At 35.4% G+C, this 16,627-nt stretch overlaps 1 protein-coding gene and 2 long non-coding RNA genes across 12 annotated transcripts in view; 2 read left to right on the top strand and 1 right to left on the bottom strand.

Annotated features, from left to right (window-relative positions):
• RAP1GDS1 (Rap1 GTPase-GDP dissociation stimulator 1) overlaps nucleotides 1-16,627 on the bottom strand; it is a 170,994-nt gene that overhangs the window by 67,753 nt on the left and 86,614 nt on the right. The gene's annotated exons all lie outside the window — the stretch shown is intronic.
• LOC115294950 overlaps nucleotides 2,600-16,627 on the top strand; it is an 84,318-nt gene continuing 70,290 nt past the window's right edge. For both annotated transcript variants that reach the window (XR_003910233.1, XR_003910234.1), the window contains exon 1: nucleotides 2,600-2,717. This is a non-coding gene — a long non-coding RNA (uncharacterized LOC115294950). The remainder of the gene's footprint in view (nucleotides 2,718-16,627) is intronic.
• LOC115294961 lies at nucleotides 2,774-3,271 on the top strand. Its single transcript, XR_003910238.1, has 2 exons — nucleotides 2,774-2,853; nucleotides 3,182-3,271. It is a non-coding gene; the product is annotated as an uncharacterized LOC115294961 (long non-coding RNA).

Genomic DNA, 16,627 nt, shown 5'->3' on the forward strand with positions numbered 1-16,627 from the left:
ACTGAAACTAAGGTCATATCTCTATAATTGTTGCTGAATCATATTAGACAACGAAACAATATCATTTTTTATGATAAACACACACACACTTTACAAAGCAGGGCCTCAAAAATACTAGCTTCATACTTTTGAAATATTTTCAGGAAATCCATAACTCAAATGAAATAAAATATTTTTGTTCACTTAGTTTTTTGTTCACTTAGTTTTGTGCCATGTCCTCTTAGCTTTACTGTATTGTTATATAGACACAGAATAGGAAACTATGCTAATCAGGTAAGACGACCAGAGAAAATTCTTACTTGTTAGGGTAACTAGTCATAAGCCAAGCCAAGAACACTGACCGTATCTCAGTTAGAAATCTAATATCCAAAGTTTTATTGTCCAATAACATAAATGTAAATTATCTCAATTGTTGGCCAATTTGTTTCAGAATGATGTCAGAGAAAACTGAACAGTATGATTACAAATTTAAAAGTTCAGATCTTCAATAATATGAATATACAGTATATCTCGGGCCTAAAATGCAAAGCTTAACTAGTTTTGGATTCAAATTGCTGAGTATGTGCTTTCAAAATAAAAATTACATATGCTTAGGACTTAGATATCTTAGAGAACTGCTAAAGTAAGCCTTAATTTCCTGTTCTAGGAAACTAAGAAATTCTGTAGCGTCTATTTGCTGTGAATTTTAAAAGCTAAGCTGGCTTTCAACAGTTAGCTATTCAATATTCAAAATATTCAATAATGTAATAAATTTTAATATACATTTATTCAAATTTGTTCATCACACTTAATAATGCAGTCTATAAGAATATAACTACCATTAGAAAGCAAACTACCTATCTGTGTGCCAGAACCAGTCTTTTTCCTCCTGTTCTTTGCTTCCTTCTACAGTTTCCTTCCTCCCTTCCTGCCCCATTTGGATTACTTACAACAAATCTCTTCACTCATGCATTACCAGGAGTTGTTTACAGAATGTAAGCTCAATCTCTGTATTAGAGATTACATTATACCAGATTTGAGAAGAAAGCAAAGCACATGTACTAATAGAAATCTAAGCTAAAAAAATATTAACTTTCAGTACAGCAATGTTGATGCAGTTCCTTCCTTCCTCCTTCCCTCCCTCCCTCCCTTCACACCCCCCCCCCATTACCGAAATAAGTAAGCTAGCCAGGGATGAATGTGAGGAATGTAAACCAATAAACGACAATGCTGAATTCTATTACTCTGCCAAAACTGGTGAAAGAAAGAGTAATGTCCATAAAAATATCTTACAAATCATTTAAATATATATTAGAGCATCTATCATTGCAGAAATCCAAATAAGTTGTTCTCCTACAATAAAGGTTGCTCTATAGCTTTATGTTACATTAAAATGAGTTATTATTATTGTTCACTTAAAAAAGGTCATCCCCAGAATGTAGGCTGACTTTTAATTCTTCTCATAGTAAGTAACTTCTAACTTGTGATGCATCCTGCTTTGTTACTTCTAGAAATATAATTTATATCTTAATTTTCCATAATTATGAGGTATCCAATCACTGATGAAAATGCAGCCCACAGGGGCGCCTGGGTGGCTCAGTAGGTTAAGCCTCCGGCTTCGGCTCAGGTCAGATCTCACGTTCGTGGGTTCGAGCCCCGCGTCAGGCTCTGTGCTGACCGCTAGCTCAGAGCCTGGAGCCTGCTTCAGATTCTGTGTCTCCTTCTCTCTCTGCCCCTCCCCCTCTCATGCTCTGTCTCTCTCTGTATCAAAAATAAATAAAACATTAAAAAAAATGTTTTTTAAATGCAGCCCACTAACTCTTTAGGGGCCCTGCTACATTCTTTAATTATGACTTGTCATAGAAAGTAGTTTCCAGCCCAAGTATGATCTTTCTTCACACAAGGTAAGAGGAGAGCTTACATCTAAAGAGATACTGCACTTCCATTACTCACCAGGAGCCCAAAGCAGGAAACAATAAAACTTAAACGTCATGGTTATTATATCTCACAAATGAGAAAAAAATGTTGCCAAAAAAGTTACCAAGTTGGTGATCCATTATCAGATACAAATTATACCCTAAGGCTGAGGAAGGAACCTAAAAACAATCACTGGGATGTGCTGCAGTGTGTTCTAATGTCAGATTGACTTTTTTACTTCCCCAAGTAGGTTCTTTCTCCCTTGTGGGCAACAAATGCTCAGTACACAGTAGCCACTTCAGTAATTACTGAATAAGTGGGGCCTTTGCCTACATTTTGATAATTATCATTCACTTTCAGGATGAATGTGAATGAGTGTGTATGTGTGGTATATGGGCATGTGTGTCACAAAGAAAGAGAAAGAGAATGAAAATCATTTACTTGCTTTAGTTTTAAGCAGCACAATATGGTTATGGAATAGTTTAGCTCTGACAGTTTTCTGAACTTTATTTGATGGAATCATGTTGTGTTTATTCTTTTGTGCCTACCTTCTTACACTCAACATTATGTTTGTGAAATTCATTCATTTTGTTATTTGCTTCCTCGCTATGTAATAAACACTGAATGAAAACATCACAATTATTTGCCTCTTCTTGTGATGAGTGCTACTTGGGCTGTTCCTAGCTATCCTTGGGCTATCATTAGTAATTCACAGATGGTACTATTGGTTCATAGAATTTGCACATCTTCCAGGTTCTCCCTAATGATGACATAATGGAAACATAATTTCCAAAGCCAGTGGACACTCCTCCCAGCAGCATGTGAGTTCCTACGGGTTCCCCCTCCACTACTACTTGGGGATTATTTGATTTGGGGGTTAGAGGGTGGGTACAACTTGTCTTTTAAAGTTTAGGCAATCTGATAGACAAGGCTGAACTTATTCCAGAATATACAAAAGTAAGTCTTTTCTGACAGTCTACTTTTCTGTACATTCAAGAAGACAAATTAGTATCAAGTGTATAGAGCATGTACATGAAAAAATAAAACCCCACAATTCAAGTTAAGAAGGAAAGGAGGAAAAGAAACATAAATGCAGAGATGCACAGATGTTAGAATTTGAAAGAAAAAGAGGAAAGACAGTCAAGTAGCTAGTGGAAAGTGCCTATCATATAAAATATGATGAGATATGCATAATTCTGGAACTTTTTTTATATTCATGCTTTATAGAAAAGCCTTGTAATAACATCAGCAAATACATTGTTTTTATCATTGCTATCATTACCAGATTTCCAAAAGAGAAGAGAGAACGCTCAAATCTTTGAAAAGTTAACTAACGAGAAAAAATTGGGAAAGCAGCGTGGTGCTGGATTAAAAAAAAAAAAAGGCTAGAATCTGCAATAGCAAATTTTTATCTGAAATAAACTTTTTACAATATTATTTTTACAATTCAAAAGTCTGATTTTCATGTTCTTTCCATCTTTGTGATTTAAACATCACCTTTTTTATATTTCTTCTCAGTAATTCTCAGCATAAAATACAAATTTAAAAATCAATTTAAAAATTATGCTTACATACATAATTAAATTAGTTTCCTCCCACACTCTAATTATTTGTACAGCAATAAGATCTTGGTTCCTTATGCATCCGTCTGCTCAAACTTACTTCCTACCAGAAGTCATAATTCTTTGTGACATCAGGAATGGTTACTGTGGTGACAACTATGATGCACCTCAGAAGATGATGACAAACAGTAGCTGATTATACTAATAAGCTTTCATCTAAATCTTGTTACAAATTCATACTGAGGAACATGAGAAAGGATGTGTGTATGGAGATACTGTTAAATTATGTCTTATCCTTTTAAAGAACTTTTGGCAAATAAAAGGTTTACCTTTAACTTTTTATTAGGGAGGGGTTTGGGCACTGCCTCCCTTTCTCTGTCTTCTATAAAAGCTCAGTACATAATGCTCTGCAAGCGTTAATTAATGATGCTGGCTGTTCACAGGCTGCACACACACTACAGTAAGTGCTAGAGTGATGTAGCTTAAAATGGCATAGAGCATGAAGTTGTAAAGGTTTTTTAAGGTTACTGATGGCAAAAATGGAAGCTAGGGCAATGAGATGATAAATACAAATGACTTATATTGTAAATGTATTTTAGAGATAATACTATGATAAGTGAATTAAAATAAATTATAAACCTTATTTCTTTTTCCTTCTTTTCTACTTGGACTTTGCTTAAGGAGATTATGATTAAATATCAGTATTCTGAACTAAAACTTGGGAAATCTGAATTCTAATTCATTGTTTCTTCATTTAACACACAAAAATAGCATACTGAAATACTTTTGCCATTCATTTCATTAAGGCAATACTACTGTCTACTATCAATTGAGAATCTGTTTTTGGAGATACACCTTTGAAAAGTTCTTTGACATCTTTCCTGCCAAAAATCTTTTTAGACTATGCATGAACTTAACAAATATTAAGACTAATCTGTACACTACAACAGCCATCCAAAATGCACATTAAACAGAGAGCAGTTGATAGACAAAATCTATTTAACATATAACTGGTTAAAGAGGCACAGTATAGTAATACAATTTTCACATCTATATCAAAACTCAGAGTCACTAATCCATTCAATGAGATCCATTTTGAGACTGAAAAATTTCTAAGACTCCTAGAGAATGTGCTTTTAACAACAATATTTAGAAACACTACAAAGAATGGACAAGTTACACAAATCCTTTCTTAAACTTCAAAAATTATAAGCCTCATAGGCATGGACAACATCTTAAACTGTGCTGCAATATTTCTTCACATGTCCCTGTCACATCACCCATGATGACCCACCCCGTCACAACTTTCTAAAGCCCCTCCCTTTCTCAACATCTGCATTCTTAACAGAAACCACACGCTCTCCTCCACAGAGAAAACATCTAACACCATCTGCTTCACTTTTTCACCCTCTCCAGAATTAATGTAGGAGTATATGCATCCTTTTCCAAACACTTTTAGGCTCTCCTGCTGTAATTTAAGAAGGTATGTTACAACAGAAGATAAAATTTTTACTCTTCAAGTAAACAAAACTATACACGTGTCAGAAGCTAGGGTCTCTGAGGAGCTGAATACAAAGAACATTTAATAACCTAGGACTAGTCCTGATTGTTGGGAGTGGGAATCAGAATTTCTTTGTTACCTAAAAGTTGAAATGCTAACTTAATTTCAATTCTGCAAGGTAGAAGTTTTTAATATTAGAAAAACTGTATTATCACTGAATAATGACTTATAAAGTAATTATAATAAGGTTTCCAGGTTGTAAGTTTTGCGAGGTTTGACTATAAGAAAGCCTCTTCACCTTTGTTAATGTGTTTTTTGCTCTGCAAGAGGGGACACAGGAACAGAAGACACTGAGCTTCTTTTTAGCTCTGACACTCTCTTATTCATTTCTGTTTCTACTCTGCCTATGTTGTGCACATAGGAAGTATTTAGTATATGTTGTGTTTGGTTTTGGTTTTTAACACATTAAAAACCTTCAAATCTTGTTATTTTAACTTTCCAATCATTAATCATTATATCAGGTACTTATTTTTGTTTCCTCCCCAAGTAACTATTATTAGAAACTCTAAAAGACGTATGGTAAATAAATCAAACATTCTTTTTACAAGCTAAGTTGGAAAGCTGAGACCTGGTTTTCTTTCCTGCTGAGTTCTGAAAAATTATACTGTCTAAAAATAATAATTTTTAGGGGTGCCTGGGTGGCTCAGTTGGTTAAGCCTCCGACTTCGGCTCAGGTCAGATCTCATGTTCGTGGGTTCGAGCCCCGCGTCAGGCTCTGTGCTGACAGCTAGCTCAGAGCCTGGAGCCTGCTTCCAGTTCTGTGTCTCCTTCTTTCTCTGCCCCTCCCCTTCTATGCTCTGTCTCTCTCTGTATCAAAAATAAAACATTAAAAAAATAATTTTTGAAGTACTCTTTCTTAGTGAACACAAAGCTGATTTAGAGTAGACACTTTAAGTTAAACAATTATAACTGAAGTCCTTAGTGTAAGACCCTACCCACTTTAGGGTCAAACTGGACCCTAAAATACCAACCACTGTTTTACTCTCCAACCCTGGTAAATAATTAAATGTTGCGCAACTGGGCTCTGTAATACCCTAAGATGTAACAACTGATTGTAACCTAAGGGCTAAACTTGTTTTTCAAGATTCTGTGTTAAGCAACCTCTTTGCCTCCTCCCTCTAACTATGATTGGTCATTTCGAATCCCTCTTGAGACAACAACTCTAAAATTGATAGGTTCTCACCAAAAGTAACATTTGTGTGTTCAAATCCGATTGACCACTACAGAATGCTGTAAACTATGATGGGTTAACTAAATAATGACTTATTTTGTCTTACCAAAGCCCTTAAAAACCCTGGGTTCCTGCTCAGCAGGGCTCTCTCCTGAGGACTTGCCAACACTCCGGAGGGCCGTTTGGCCGAACTAAAATAAACCCATACACCACCTCCGTTTGTGCCCATGGATTTCACTCTCGGTGACTCGCTTCAGGAGGGAAAGGGCTAACATGAGCAGTGTTAGTTTGCAAAAGACAATAGCAATACAAAGTGCCATGAGGAAATTGATTTTAATGAATTCCATCACTGCTTTTTGTTGAGACTCCTTTGCTAAGCCACATTTAGCCTCTAAGAACAAATATTTTATTATGATAGAATCTGAACACATGTAAATATATTCTGGACAAGGATTTCAAAACAAGACGCAACATAAATTAGACTCTTAAATGCAGGGACACAAATACTACTCTGAGCCTTTTTAGTTGATACTAAACTGTAACTAGAGACTAGATTTTAAACTTCAAAGAACCCATTAGTTCTCAATGAATGCCAGCCACATGTGTATTGAAATTCAGATGTCTTAGAAAGCAAAGTGAACAGTATTACTGAAAATCCCCAAAGTATCCCATTACTGAGTTAAGGAAAGGATTGAATTGCCTAATTTCACTAGAATTCTATGTAAACAGTGCTCCCGATAAGCAGCATATGGGACAGAGTTCATAAATATCTTCATTAAATGTGATTTTTAATAAGTCAGTTGCTGTTTTCAAATTTGATTGAACTCAAAAGGAATCAGCTATCAAAATTCTTCCTAAAAAGTTACAATAAATTCATGACACAGAGATTTACTTATGAATGTATTCTTAGCTTGTCTTTCAAATGCAGTAGAGTTTGATACCTTTACTTGCTTGAGATGTTATTGATATAGGAGTATGCTTTTGAGACACAGTCTTTTTGTTTTTAAAGATTTTTAAAATTTTTTTTATGTCTTTTATTTATTTTTGAGAGATGGAGAGAGACAGTGCAAGCAGGGGAGGGGTCAGAGAGAGAAAGAGACACAGAATCCGAAGCAGGCTCCAGGCTCTGAGCTACCTGTCAGCACAGAGCCTGACGCGGGGCTCAAACTCACGAACCATGAGATCATGACCTGAGCTGAAGCCGGACGCTTAACCGACTGAGCCACCCAGATGCCCCGAGACAGAGCCTTTATTCCTGCTTATTATGGGGTCAAATTATGTCCTCCCAAAATATATGTTCAAGTCCTAACACCCAGTACCTAAGAATGTGACTTTATTGGAATCATGGTCACTGCAGTACCAGTTTAGAAATGGGTTTTTACTCTAGGGTCTATTAGTGATGGAGGCTCTGCATTGTGCTTGTCAACCATAATCTACTGTTGGAAGAAGAATAGGAAGATGCAGGGGATCCTCTGTGGCACATGCATATCAATATGGTACACAAACACCACCTTTAGGCTGAAGAAAAAGCAAGAACAGTAAGCACTCCTCCTCTAAACACAAGGTAAGAAGAGACCACTACTAAGAGAGCTTGAAGACTACTGCACTGAAGTAAAGTTAGCAACAGTAAAATGTGAATGCAGCCAACTTCTGAGTAGACTGGCTGGACCTCTACCCTGTACCAGCTGCCTGAAATAAAAGGAAGTGTGCTTCTGCCCAGGGATTAAATACTGTTAAGTTCAGTCTCTACTGTTTTTCTATACATAATGCCCAGCACTCAATAAAAAAATTAAGAGATGCATTAAAAAAGAGAAAAATAATCCATTATTTAAAGAAAAACCAATCACTGTAATAAGACTCATAATGACCTAGATGTTAGAAATACCAGATAGAGCTTTAAAATAACTATGATTAATATATTAAAGGATCCAGTGGAAAAGGTAAATAACATCCATGAATAGATATGGAATTCTGCAGAGAAATGAAAACTATAGTTAAATAGATACATTAGAAATGAAACACACAATATTAAAGATGAAGAATTATTTCAAGAAGCTTATTAGTAGACTCAACAAAACCAAAGAAAGACTCAGTAATTGTAGATCAAGAGAAATTATAAAAACTAAAACATAAAGAGACAAAAAGAGTGAGGAGAAAACCCAGAGCACCTAAGAGCTGAATGAAAATAGTCATCAGTCTAACACAAGTATAATTAGAATCCCAAATAAGAGATAAGGAATGGGGTACAAAAAATATTTAAAGAGTTAATGGCTGAGCGTTTCCCAAAACTACTGAAATATAACCTACCACAAATCTGAGACTTAGAAAAGCCCCCAAAAGAAAATAATGAATATACATTCCAAAGAGCCAAGCTCCTGAAAAAAAAAAAGAGAGAGAGAGAGAGAGAGAGAGAGAGAGAGAGAGAGAAAATCTCTTGAAGGCAGCCAGGTGGGGGTGGTAGGCCAAGGAGGGAAAAAAAACAATTTTAGAATAGCAAAAATAAGAAAAACAGTAGACTTCTTATCTATTCAACTTAGGAGACAAAATAACATCTATAAAATACTGAAATGGTACTTCAAAATGTTTTTTACAAAACTGTCAACCCAGAATTCTATAGCCACTGAAAATATCTTTCAATAGCTAAGGTGAAGTAACGAATTTTTCAAAGTGGAGGGAATTCACTGACAGCAAATCTCTTGTGCATAAAAATGTTCACAAAAGTTTTTGTACAATACTAAACAAAAATCTGGATCTACCCAAAGAAATGAAGAGGAATGAAAATGACAAAAATGAAAGTAAATACTAAAAAATTTTTCCTATTTTTAAAGATAATCAACTGTCTAACGTGAAAATAACAATGTATTGTGGGGGCTCTACCCTATGTAAAAACAAAACATATGATGATAAGAGCACAAAGAATGGGAAGGAAGAATTAGAAGTACAGAGCTTGTTAGGTTATGAAACTATATATGATTTAACATATTGAAGGTAAACTGTGATAAGTTAAAGATCTATATTGCAAACCAAGGAGAACCAGTGAAAAATTTTTAAAAAGGTAGAAGTAAAAAGCCAATATTGGGAATACACAGAAAAAATAAAGCTTACCCAATTTTTCCTACAGAAATCAGAAAAAGACGGAAAAAGGAATAAAGAAGAGTTCAAAAAACCAGAAAACAACCAATAAGATGTCAAGTAAAGTAAACTACAGAATGTCTTTAAATACATATGTTCTAAATCTGCTATTTAAAAGGTAGAGATAGACTGGATAAAAATGCAAGACCAACTATGCTATCTATAAATAACCCACTTTAAATATAAGGGCATTCAAATTAAAAATGGAAGGAATGGTAAAAGATATGCAAACACTAATCAAAGGAAATCTATGTCAATATGGTCAGACATAGTAGACAGAGAACAAGCAATATTACCAGGGATAAAGTGGGACGAAATACAATGTGAAGAAGACATACAATCCTAAACAGACTTTCAATATTTACAAAATGAAAACTGGTAACTGCCTGGCACATTCCATTATAGAATAGGTGCTTATTAAATGTTAACTTAGCCTTTGTGCCAGGCACAAACAGAAATATAAGAAGGCTGTGCTTTCATGCAGTCTCTGTTCCCATGAGCAAGACAATAAGATAGAAAAAATATTTAAAGAAAGAGTAGAAAAACAATAAAAGCTTCAATAAAGTTTTACAGGATGTTATAAAAGCACAGATAATATACACATCTTCTGGAGGAACTGATGGAGGAAACAGGAGAAAGGTGGCTTATACAAAATTTCACAGAAATTAAATGTTCATATTTATCATAAACATAAGTATGTTCACCTGAGATCTCTAAATTATGAATTCATAATGAGTAGTTTTATACAGTAAAATTAAAGTGTCTTCTCTAGCTCACCTGTAATCTAAGCTAACCCTTAATGAATTTAAGTTCCTTAGAATACTGATTAATGCCATGTAGTGCATAGTCATCTTGGTCAAGGTATTTCAAAACCTGTGACCAAATTAGCATTCATTTTCCTGCCTTTATTTGTCAAACTTTTGGGGGTGGGTATGTACAATTCTTCATAAATTTGAGCTAGGTTTTAGGAATACAAAAATAACTAATTCACAGTTAAAAAGAAAAAAGTATGAAGGAAAATACTTAAGCAGTAAACATAATTATGTTTTCAGAATACAATGAAAGCACAAATAAGGAAATTAGTTTACATGGAAGGATACGAGGAAGATCCAGAATGTCTTTCAAGCCCAGTGCATTTATTATATTTATAAAAAGGGAAAAAAATGTGGACTTTTTTGTTTAGATTCTGATTCCCTTTCCTATCAATTCTATTGAGGAAAACTTATATAAAATAAACTAAATAGATAGAAAATGTATAACTGACGAGTTCTGATGATTCTATTTATCCTAGAAACCACCAACCCAATCAAGTATTTCATCACAATCAAAAGATACTCATGTCTCTTTGCAAACTATCTCTTCCTCCATCTCTGGCCCCAGACAATGCGTTTTCTGTCACTATAGATTGTTTTGCATTATGTGTGTGTGTGTGTGTGTGTTATGCATTAGATAGGAATATAGTACATTCATACAGTATATATTCTTTTATTCTGACACTCTTTTAGTTCAGCTTAATGATCTGAAGATTCATATACCTGTCAGGTATATAAGTGGCTTACTCTTTACTGCTAAAGAATATTCCACTGTATGTATACATCACTATTTTTTTAATCCATTTATCTATATTGATAGACATCTGGGTTGTCCCTAGTTTGAGGATATTGTGAAAACAGCTGCATTGAATACTGAATTACAACTACTTGGGTAAATACTTAGGAATGGAATAGCTGAATCATATGGTATTTGAATGTATCATCATTACTGAGCACTATATTTAAAAGAAGAATGTGATATACCACTAATAATTTTATTTAAGAAGTTTTCAAATACTGGGGCACATGTGTGGCTCAGTCATTTGAGGATCCGACTCTTGATTTCAGCTCAGGTCTCGCGATTTGTAAGACTGAGCACTATGTTGGGCCCTGTGCTGACACTGTGGATCCTGCTTGAGATATAATCTCTCTCTCTCTTCCCTCCTCTTCTTCTTCCTCCTCCTCCTCCCCCTGCTTGTGCACGTGTGCACTCTCTCTCTCTCAAAATAAACAAAAGTTTCAAATATTGTAAAAATTGAAAATCTTAAAAGAAAAAACAATGTAAGTATTCTTGAGCATTTAAGAGGCACTTTAAATGCACATCAAATTGAAGTGAATCTTTAGCTGCTTCATAACAAAGGACAAGGTTTCTCCTTCTCCAAAATCATGCTGGCCATTACAGAAAAGCATCAGCCCCATTCTACAAAGTTGCCTTTAATGTGCAACTGTTCTAATTAATTTTATAATAAATATTCATCCAAATCACAAAATGAGAAAAAAAATCAGGGTTAAAAGAAATAAGGTAGGTAAAAAATTATAGAAATGACAGAAATTATGTCATAACAATTCAGAAATGTGAAGAGGAAAAAGGCAACCAGGTCTTCATGCAAGAATAACAGCACTGATCCTACACTCAGAAATCATTAAATATTTTCACCGGGAGGCTTGGTTGTCAATCAACTTTAACATCAAATTATTTTTTTTTAAATTGCCCATGATTTTCATTCAGTTATTGCTTCCTGAAATATATATCGTTCTGGAAAAATATGACTTGGCATATCTCCATTTCCATCTATTCTTTGTCATAAAGCACTATATATACTGACATGATTTAATAAAGGTTAGGTGATAACAAATGACATTTATTAAATACTTATGAAACTGGCCTATACTATATTATGTGGAACAAAGAGGGAAAAAAGCAACCATCATCTGGTATTCACTCAAGTGACAAGCTGTCCAATTGAAAGAACCAGTTGCTGTTCTTGCATCTTCTTATCACTGTTTATTTTAAGAAGGTTTTTCAGGTCACTGAAGAACATTTTTCACTGTTTATCTGACACATTACTATGGTTTTGCAGCGTACAACCTCAATTAAGTTGGAGGAGAGAAGACGGAAGAGCAGCATGGAGACCCTCAGCTGGTATCATCCCTGACACACAACTAGATCAGCACCAAACCATTTTGTATGCTATGAAAATAACTTCAGGATTAATTAACAATCTGCATAACTTGAGCCACAGAACTCAGCAGCTATGCACTACAGAGAGGTGAACTGGGGGAGAGAGAAAAGCCATGGAGGGTAGGGAGCTATTTTTGTGGAAAGAGGACAGAGAAAGGGGGAACGTGCGATGCATTGGGAGAGAGCAAAAACAAAACAAAATAAAAAACCAAAAAAAAAAAAAAAAAAACCACTCCCCACTCCCCTGAAGGTAGCTGGAGAGAAAGCAAGAGTAAAAACTCTATCAGGGGACCAAATAAGGAATCTGTTCCCCAAAACCACTGATGGAAAGGAAGGGGAGGGTATCAATACCTACAGGATTCGATAAACAGTGAAGCACAGAGTCTGAAGTGTTGGGGCTCAGTGCCTGGTGGTGCTCTGGTAAGGAAGCAGGGCAGCAGGGTCTGAGGGGTTCCTTGTCTAACACAGGGAGAAGTGGTTCCCCTGCTTGGAGCATTTGGTAGAGGCCATATGGTCTCCCCACAGGTAAAGGTCCCAGTGGACTCTGGAGAACAGCCATGCTTGCTGGTATTGGAACAAAGACACCAGAGCGTGGTGAAAACTGGTGCCAGCTGTGTGTTGTGATTTTCTGCCATCTCTGAACCTCCATGCTGCACAATCACATGAACAATGTCTGGGGCAAGCTGGCACCCAGCCATTGCTCAGGGAGACCATCCCCCAGAGAGGTGGGAGTGGTTCTAAGCCACAGGAATTTCTGAAGTGTGTAGTGCTGAAACACAATCCCATCTGAGACTAAACTCTGGAGGGAGGTGCCACCTGGCAGGCAGACAACTTGGACATGAGCAAGATACAGGTTGGAGTGAGACAAAGGAGGGGTGCTTGACTGCGGAGAGGTGAGAATGCAAATTTCCTGTGCCAGAGATTCGAGAGCTGAGTGAAGCCATTTCAACCTCTCCCATGCATTGGTGCCTCACTGATTCAAGTCAGTAAGCTAAGAAGCTTCACCTCGTGGAGAAGGGAGCCATTACACCAAGTCCTGCCCTACTGTGCCCTCCAAGCTCAGCCCCTATAAAACCAGCACAAGTCCCTCCACCTGTTTAGTATACAGACTATAGAAGGCTTCATAGTTCCAGTTCTAGGGGAAACTGGATGTAATTTTATTCAGGTTTCATTCTGTTTGCTGGTTCATTTATTCATTTTTTTGGCTTCTGTTTTTATTTAAAATGTTTTTATTTTCTTTTTCTTTTTCTTGGATACAGAAAGAGAAAAATGTTATTTCTCTGTTAATTTTTAAATTTATTTTTAATTTGAAAAATATTGTATCTGATTTTCTTTCATTTTTATTTTTATTACATAATTTTTTATTCTTATATATATTATTTTCTTTCTTTTCTTTCCCTTTCTTTACTCTATCAAGCTTCTTTCCACAAGCAGACCAAAAGACACCTAGGATCTAGCTTCCTTTATTTGATTTTTTTTGTTTGTTTGTTTTTAAATTTTGTTATTTTACTAATTCATTTTCTTCTTCCAAAATGACAAAATGAAGGAATTCACCACAAAGAAAGAATAGGAAAAAGTGACAGCCAGGACCTTAACAACATAGATATAAACAAGATGTTTGAAGCAGAATTTAGAACCATAATGAAAAGAATATTAGTTGGGGTTGAAAAAAGAAGTAAAATCTAGTCAGAACAAAACTGAAAATGCTATAACCAAGAGGCAATCTCAAATAGATGCCATGATGGGAGGGCCGAAGCAGAGCAGGGAATCAGTGATACAGAAGACAAAATTATGGAGAATAATGAAGCAGAAAAAGAGGGAAACAATAGCAAAAGAGGATGATAAAAGACTTAGAGAACTCAATGACTTATTAAAAAGGAATAACAACTGAATTATTGGAGTCCCAGAAAATGAAGAGAGAGAAAAGGGGGCCGAAGGTTTATGTGAGCAAATGAGAGTGGAAAACTTTCCTAATTTGTGGGAGGACACACACCTCAAAATTCAAGAAGAACAGAGAACTCCCCATAATATTCAACAAAAACCAACCATCACCAAGGTCTATCATAGTCAAATAAACAAAATACAGAGACAAGGAAAGAATGATGAAACCAGCAAAGGAAAAAAGTCCTTAACCTATAAGGGAAGACAGATCAGGTTTGCAGCAGATCTATCCACAGAAATTTGGCAGGCCAGAAAGGAGTGGCAGGATATATTCAGTGTGCTGAATCAGAAAACTAGGGCTGTCATTCAAAATAGGAGAGTTTCCCAGACAAAAACTAAAGGAGTTCATGACCATTAAACCAGCCCTGTAAGAAATTTTAAGGGGGACCCTTTGAGTGGAGAAAAGACAAAACAAAACAAAACAAAAGACCAAAAGCAGAAGATTAGAATGGACCAGAGAACACTACCAGAAACTCTAAAGGCATCATAATGACATTAAGTTCAAATATTTCAGTACTTACTCTAAATGTTAATGGACTACACACTCCAATCAAAAGACACAGGGCATCATAATGGATAAGAAAACAAGACCCGTTTATATGCTGCTTACAACAGACTCATGTTAGACCTAAAGATACCTGCAGACTGAAAGTAAGGGATGGAGAACCATCTATCATGCTAATGGTTGTCAAAAGAAAGCTGAAGTAACCATACTTATATCAGACAAACTAGATTTTAAAATAAAGACTATAACTAGAGATGAAGAAGAACATTATATCATAATTATATCATAATTAAGGGGTCTATCCAGAAAGAAGATTTAACAATTGAAAATACTTACGTCCCCAACATGAAAGCACCCACATATATAAATCAATTAATTAAAAATATAGAGAAATTCATTGATAATAATACCAGATAGTCTGGAATTCAACACCCCACTTATAACAATGGATAGATCATCTAAGCAGAAATTCGACAAAGAAAAAAATGGCTTTGAATGACACTGGACAGGATGGATATAGATATATTCAGAACATTTCATCCTAAAGCATTCTTCTCAAGTGCACATATAACATTTTCCAGAATGTTATCACATTCTGGGACACAAACCAGCCCTCAACAAGTACAAAAAGATTGAGATCATATCTTGTACATCTTCAGAACACAGCACTATGAAACTTGAAATTAACAAAAAAAACTTTTTTGGAAAGACCATGAATACTTAGAGACTAAAAAACATCCCACTATAGAATGAATGGCTTCACCAAGAAATTAAAAAGTACATGGAAGCCAATGAAAATAAAAACACAACAGCCCAAAACCTCTTGTGTGCAGCAAAGACAGTTGAAAGAAAGAAGTAGATAGCAAGCCAGTCTTTCCTAAAGAAGGAATAAAGGTCTCAAGTACACAACCCAACCCATCTAAAAGCTGGAAAAAAGAAAAGCAAATAAAGCCCAAACCAGGAGAAGACAAATAATGAAGATTACAGCAAGAAATCAATGATATTGAAATCAAACCAACAGTAGAGCAGATCAATGAAACCAGGAGCTGGTTCTTTGAAGGAATTAACAAAACTGATAACTACTAGCCAGACTGATCAAAAAGAAAAAGGAAAGGACCCAAATAAACAAAATCATACAAAAAGAGAACACAATGAACACTGCAGAAATACAAGTGATAATAACAGAATATTATGTCAACAAAGTGGGGAATCTGGAAGAAATGGACAAATTCCTAGAAACATATAAACTACCAAAACTGAAAAAGGGAAAAATAGAAAATTTGAACTGACCCATAACCAGTAAAGAAATTGATTCAGTAATCAAAAATCTCCCAAAAACAAGAGTCCAGGGCTAGATGGCTTTCCAAGGGAATTCTACCAAACATTTAGAAAAAAGTTAACACCTATTCCTTGGAAGCTTTTCCAAAGAATAAAAATGAAAGGAAGACTTCCAAACTCATTTAATGAGGCCAACATTATCTTGATTAAAAAAGTAAAGACCCCACTAAAAAGGAGAACCACACACTAATTTCCCTGATGAGCATGGATGCAAAAATTCTCAACAAGATACTAACAAACTGGATCCAACAAAACAATAAAAGAATTATGCACCATGATCAAGAGGGATTTATTCCTGGGATGTAGGGCTGGTTCAATATGTGTGATGTGATACATCACATTAAAGAATAAGAACCACATGATCTTCTCAATAGATGAAGAGAAAGCATCTGATAAAATGCTTTTTCTTGATAAAAACCCTCAAGAAAGAAATTAAAGGTAGAATGATCATACCTTAAGATCATAAAAGCCATATATGAAAGACCCACTGCTAATATCATCTTAATGGTAAAAAAAAAAAAAACTGA

This window comes from Suricata suricatta, chromosome 1 (genome assembly GCF_006229205.1).
Source record: "Suricata suricatta isolate VVHF042 chromosome 1, meerkat_22Aug2017_6uvM2_HiC, whole genome shotgun sequence".
Taxonomy (NCBI): domain Eukaryota; kingdom Metazoa; phylum Chordata; class Mammalia; order Carnivora; family Herpestidae; genus Suricata; species Suricata suricatta.